Source organism: Peromyscus maniculatus, chromosome 11 (assembly GCF_049852395.1).
Source record: "Peromyscus maniculatus bairdii isolate BWxNUB_F1_BW_parent chromosome 11, HU_Pman_BW_mat_3.1, whole genome shotgun sequence".
Lineage (NCBI taxonomy): Eukaryota > Metazoa > Chordata > Mammalia > Rodentia > Cricetidae > Peromyscus > Peromyscus maniculatus.
Window position 1 is genome coordinate 34966790 of NC_134862.1, and position 5258 is coordinate 34972047.

At 44.4% G+C, this 5258-nt stretch overlaps 1 pseudogene; it reads left to right on the forward strand.

Moving 5' to 3' along the window:
* Positions 1-4924: 4924 nt before the first annotated feature.
* Positions 4925-5038, forward strand: LOC121821495 (U6 spliceosomal RNA; annotated as a pseudogene).
* The last annotated feature ends 220 nt before the right edge of the window (positions 5039-5258 follow it).

Below are 5258 nucleotides of genomic sequence, written 5' to 3' on the forward strand. Positions count from 1 at the left end.
CTTTCCACTGCCAACCAGGTATCTTCACCTGGCTCACCTCCCAGATTGATCCCAGGGGCTCAAAATTATTTTTATAAGGAGGAGGAAGAAGAAGGAGGAGGAGAAGGGGAGGGGGAGGAAACTAATTAGAAGTAGATATGGATCGTTTATGTTCAATCAGTCATTTTTAAAAGGAGGCAAAAGACATTGAACAGGCTAAAGATGGTTCAATGGTAAGTATTTGCCCCATAATTGCGAGAACCAGAGCTCAGATCCCCAGAACCCACATATACACTGAGCAGGTAATCCTGGCATTTGGGAGGCAGAGCTAGAGTGTTGCCAGGGCAACTGGCTGCCTAGAGTAACAGAACTGGCGATCTCTGGGTTTAGCAAGAGACCCTGCCTCAGGAAATAAATGGGGAGCAATTGAGAGAGACATTTAATGTCAACCTCTGACCTCCACACGTATGGACACATATGCATGTGTCCACTCAGATACACACACACACACACACACACACACACACACACACACACACACACACAAGACATAGAGCCAGAGAGAAGAAGCAAGGCATTAGGAGATCTCTTGGTCCATTGGGTATGCTATAATAAAATATGTTAAACTGTGTGACTTATAAAGAACAATACATTGTTTCTCACAGTCCCTGAAGCTGAGAAGTCCAGGGCCAAGGTTTCAGCAGGTTGGGTGTGTGATGCAACTTACTTCCTTGATGGCTGTGTTTTCACTGTGCCCTATAAACTCTCTCTCTCTCTCTCTCTCTCTCTCTCTCTCTCTCTCTCTCTCTCTCTCTCCCTCCCTCCCTCCCTCTTTCTCTCCCCTTCTGTCTCCTTCTCTCCTTCCCTCCCCCTGTCTGTTCCTCTGTCCCACCCTCCCTCCCTTCCCAGGCTAAACCCAGGGCCCCAGGTCTTGTCCATCTTAATCACACGTTCCATCCCTGAGTGACATCTCCAGCCTTGGACCTAGACACTAATCCCCTCATGAGGGTCCCACCCTCATAACCTACTCATCTCCCAAAGCCCTTGCCTTCAAACATCATCATTGAAGGGTTAGAATGTCAACACACGAATTTGGAGGTGGGCCCCAGTCTTCAGATCCTAACAGGAGGTCTTCTAACTGCCATTCTGCCACTGTCATCCTCCAGTCTTACAGCAAAGGGCTCTGGGAATGGAGACACTCAGGACCATGAGCTGTATCTCTGTGTGGTTCCCACGGGTGATGGCCACATGTTCCCCGATGTAATGATTCTTTTTATGTGACAAGGAGTTGGAGGAAAGGATGCTGAGCGAAGGAGTCCATATATCCTCGGTAGCTCGAATTACTACAATGAATTGCTCCATTACTCACCTTTACACTGAACATTAATCACAAACAAAACCTAAAACTGCAGAGCCAGGGAGTCGGGAAGGATGTGCTATTTCAACCCTGTGCCCTATGCCAAGTAGATGGGTACACGGTGAGAGATCTGCAGTGTTCCCTCTCTCCATCTGTGTCTAAACCATGGATGGAAAAATTTGTGGGAGAAACCCATAGCAGTGACTGAGAAGAGCTGGGCTGGTTGGAAAATGTCCTGAAGTCATTGGTGAGACCCACAAGGAATCAAGACAGATCTCTGGGACCTAGTGTTCACCATTTATCCTACCTATAAACCTCTTACTCTACCCCTCACCAAGGATTTATACATAGTTAGTGGTTGCTATGGGGGGAAGGAGAGACATTTTCTTCAGCAATGTATTAACTAGAGAGTTGTCCATGCTCTTATAAGTAACTCATCACCCATGTTCCCAAAAGCAACCCTAACTAAAACTCATTAGCTCTCTCTCTCTCTCTCTCTCTCTCTCTCTCTCTCTCTCTCTCTCTCTCTCTCTCTCTCTCTCTCTCTCTGGACAATTGATGACTATTGGAGAAGGGAATTGGAGTCAGTTTTCTTCAGTTTTTCAACCCCAATAGGCTTCCCACCCTCCAGGGTATAACCCTACTCCCATATGCATACAAGTAGCACTAAACAGACACAGTGAGTATTTAAGAAAAAAAAAAGAATACATAAATTTGGAAGAAAAGGTAATGGGGAAGAACTTGAGGGGATGGAATTGGGGCATATTTGATCCAAACACATTATACCCACATATGAATATTAAATAAAAATTTTAATTTTTCAATGTAGAATGACTAGTTGGGCAGATGAATGGTATGAGCAAGAGGAGACAAAAGAAGGTATTGGGTGAGTACAGTCTAAATAAAGCATACGTGCCTTGAAAATGTCATGATAACATTATCTATTAGTATGGAGGAAGTCCATTATATAATTAACATGGGCTAATAAAAAAGGAAATAATTCAAATAAGAAAACCTGTAACATCCAATGTCACTGATACTAAGAAATACTATGAAATCACAAAGAAGAAAAAGCTGAATAAAAGTTTAACTTGAGTCTCAGAAACTGGAGGATTGTGAAGATAAAACGCAAGTCGTCAGGAGATCTGTTAGTCTGGTTTCACCTGTCTGCAAGTTCTAACAGAGCATGTGCTGTTCTGCTTTGTATTAGTAGGCTCAGACAGAATTTAAGTAAGTGTCTAGGGAATAATAGAAATGTGCAGAAAAAAAACACACACACTCCAGAACAGGATGTGCCTTCCATGGGACTTCCTGCAGTGTTTCCTCCTTGCCAGCTGTGTGGTAGACCTGAGGTCTTGGTCCAGGGACATGGTGGTGTGGTTAGTCCTCAGTCTCCTGTCCACATCAGCTCCACAGCCATCACTGGCCTAGTTGTCTGAGTCAACATCCAGCAACCTCAGTAGCTGGAGGCAGAGGATGCTTCTCCTGGCTCGCTGTCTTTTGTATCTGACTCCTCCTGCAGCTGTTTCCTTCTGGGACCTTTCATCCTTGGTAAATGAAGACCACATGAGAAAAAGGAAAAAACAAAGAGCTAAAGAGGCCCACAGAAATCCAAAAAGATACCCCCACAAAAGACTGCTGGCAGTGGTCGAGAGACAGCCGGGACTGATCTACTCTGGTGATGGGATGGCTAAACACCCTAATAGTTGTGCCATAAACCCCATCCAAGGACTGAGGAATCTGGATGCAGACATCCATGGCTAGGCCCCTGGTGGAGCGCTGGGAGTCTAATTAGTGAAAAAGAGGAGGGTCTATATGAGCGAGAATTGTTGAAACCAAGTTTGGATAAAGCACAGGGACAAATAACCAAATGAATGGAAACACATGAACTATGAACCAAAGACTGAGGGGCCCCCAACTGGATCAGGTCCTCTGAATAGGTGAGACAGTTGATTGGCTTAATCTGTTTGGGAGACATCTAGGCAGTGGTACCAGGTCCTGGGCTCATTGCATGAGCTAGCTGTTTGAAACCTGGGACTTATGCAGGGACACTTGGCTCAATCTGGGAGGAGGGGACTGGACCTGCCTGGACTGAGTCTATCAGGTCGATCCCAGTCCTCGGGGGAGACCTTGATCTGGAGGAAGTGGGAATGGGGGGTGGGCTGGGGGGAAGGGGAGGGGGGCAGGAAGGGAGAGAACAAGGGAATCTGTGGATATTATGTAGAACTGAATAGTATTGTAAAATAAATTTTAAAAAAAAATAAAAAAGGAAAACAAAAACTGAGACTTCATTCACATTCTGACCTTCTGCCCATTTTCCTTAAAATACAGGCAATTAGTTTGACCAGTTCCTTGAATGAGAAAGAGGAAAGAATAAGTTGTCCAAATTCATTCTGGTTGTTATCTATAGGGAAAAAAGATGCAAAAATTATGTGGTACTTTGGTGTGGGGGGGGCGGTGTTCACACATGTATGCAGGCATGTAGGGGCTTGAGGTCAACACTGGATACCTTATTTTCTTCTATTGCTCCCCACTGCAGTTTTTGAGACAGAATCTCTCCTTGAGCCTGGAGCTCACCAAATTGTCTAGGTGAGGTAGAGCCTACAGTGCCTGCCCTGCAGTCCCAGATGCTGCCATACCCAGCCTTTACTTTAAAAAGAAACAAAGAGTATGTATAGGTGTCTTTTAAAATGTGTAACATGTGAGTGCAGTGCCTATAAAGACCAGAAGAGGGCATCAAATACCCTAAACCTGGAGATAACAGGCAGCTGTGAGCCTTGTCATGTACATGTTGGGAACCAAATTTGGGTTCTCTTGAGGAGCAGGAAATGTTTTTAACAGCTGGGCCATCTGTCCAGCCCCGCCACTTCAACTTCTTAATCTGTGTGCTTCCTGGATTAATTCAAAAAGTAAAGAGAAGGAGAGCTGGCATCTCTGTTGAGAATTTAACATATCCATTTCCCTCTGTCTGATTCAATATCCTGCCAAGTGAGTATTATTTTTCCAGAGTTTGACTGAAGTATAGCTTAGGGAATGTGTGTCCAACAGAAGTAAAACTAAACTAAAAGCATGCTAAAAAAATCATACAATATTTTCTAGAAACTTCCCACTGGGGGGAAAAAAAGTTTCAGGAACTACAGCCGCCCCCTGTGTTTGTTACAGCCACAAAAGAATGTGAGTTGGAGAGTGAATGTGAGCTTGTAATGTATTCTGAGCACATTCACCCCCTTTCCTCTTGTCTCTCCCCACCTCTCACCGATCCCCTTTCTCTTCCCACATTGCCCCTTCTATTTTCATGTCCTTTCTTCTAATAAACTAATGAGTTCATCTGTGACTGCTTATCAGAGCGTGGGTGAAGTCTTATCTACAGGAGTGTTGGCACCTTGCCAGCGGCTACACCACTGAATAGCATGTCTCCCCTCTCCCCTTAGTTACCATTAACTGCCTATACACCCTAGGAAGGAGTGGGGTCCCATAAGCCTCTCCTCCCTGGTTACCATTAGCTGCCTGTAAATCCTAATGGAAGGGCGGTTGCCTCCTTAGCCCCTCCATCTTCTGTACACATTATACACATGTACAAAATGGTATGTGTGCTTGCTTCAGCACACATATTCTAAAGGACAGGGAACAATACAGAGGAGATTACTATGGCCCCTGTACATACAGGGTGGTACACAAATTCCTAAAACACTCCTTGTGTTTTTGTATTTTGTTGTTTACATGTATGAAATTCTCAAGAAGGAAGGAAGGAAGGAAGGAAGGAAGGAAGGAAGGAAGGAAGGAAGGAAGGAAGAAAGAAAGAAAGAAAGAAAGAAAGAAAGAAAGAAAGAAAGAAAGAAAGAAAGAAAGAAAGAAAGAAAAGAAGAAGAAAGGAAGGAAGGAAGGAAGGAAGGAAGGAAGAAAGAAAGAAAGAAAGAAAGAA